The 937-nt window shown below is 36.3% G+C and overlaps 1 protein-coding gene across 1 annotated transcript in view; it reads right to left on the bottom strand.

The window, feature by feature from the left end:
* The window catches only part of KIAA1107 (KIAA1107 ortholog), a 17,980-nt gene that overhangs the window by 12,205 nt on the left and 4,838 nt on the right, over positions 1-937 (bottom strand). The gene's annotated exons all lie outside the window — the stretch shown is intronic.

Below are 937 nucleotides of genomic sequence, written 5' to 3'. Positions count from 1 at the left end.
AAGACATTTGGAGCTTGACTTCTTCCTCAAGCCATGAGAACTCTCGGTTGTGGCTTGGAGCTGCATTAGTTCCTATCAACTGGCTGATGAGGAAGAAAAACGGATTTCCTATTCCACTCTGCTAGGGCAATATGTTCATTGCATTCCAAACTGGAACTCTCAATGTATGTCTATCATTGTACCACACAGAGAAGGTTAGAATAATTTTGTACTTTGAATATACTATTGGTTAAGTGAACATTTGTAAGTTAGTTTGGAACCCTAACCGTCATTAATAACATTTTTGGGAAGAAAAATTTATTTCAGGTTATAAGGAAAACAACAAGCAACTTTGTGGATGGTAAAAGAAACAAACAAACAAAAAACACATAAAACATGACATCTACCATCTTAACCATTTAATATACTTAAGTACTCTTTAATACACTTCAGTAACAGTGTAGTAACGTTAGCTGCATGCACTTTGTTGCACAACAGATAACTTTTCAACTTGCAAAATGGAAACTCTGTACTCACTGAACAACTCCCCCTTTCTCCCTCCCCCTAGTTTTCAGCAACCACAATACTACCTTCTAAGAGTTCAACTACTTTAGATACCTCATATAACAAGTAACTTTTAAAGTAAAACACAGTTGTACTCTTAGTACTAATTGCTTTTTTCAAAAACACCAAAAAAAAAAACAAAAAAAAAAAAAAAAAAAAAAAAAGAGGAACTATGGTGTGTGTAGCAACTCTCCAACTTATAGTTGATGTTAGATGGAGCTCGTATCTTGTGAAATGCACTTTGGAAACAATCCTAAGAGGTTAACTGGCAAAAACTCCAGTTTCCCGGTTTCTCACTCAAGACATTTGGAGCTTGACTTCTTCCTCAAGCCATGAGAACTCTCGGTTGTGGCTTGGAGCTGCATTAGTTCCTATCAACTGGCTGATGAGGAAG

Source organism: Colobus angolensis, unplaced genomic scaffold, assembly GCF_000951035.1.
Source record: "Colobus angolensis palliatus isolate OR3802 unplaced genomic scaffold, Cang.pa_1.0 Scaffold186, whole genome shotgun sequence".
Classification (NCBI taxonomy): domain Eukaryota; kingdom Metazoa; phylum Chordata; class Mammalia; order Primates; family Cercopithecidae; genus Colobus; species Colobus angolensis.
The sequence above is the reverse complement of the archived record's forward strand: the minus strand, read 5'-3'. Positions and strand labels throughout refer to the sequence as shown.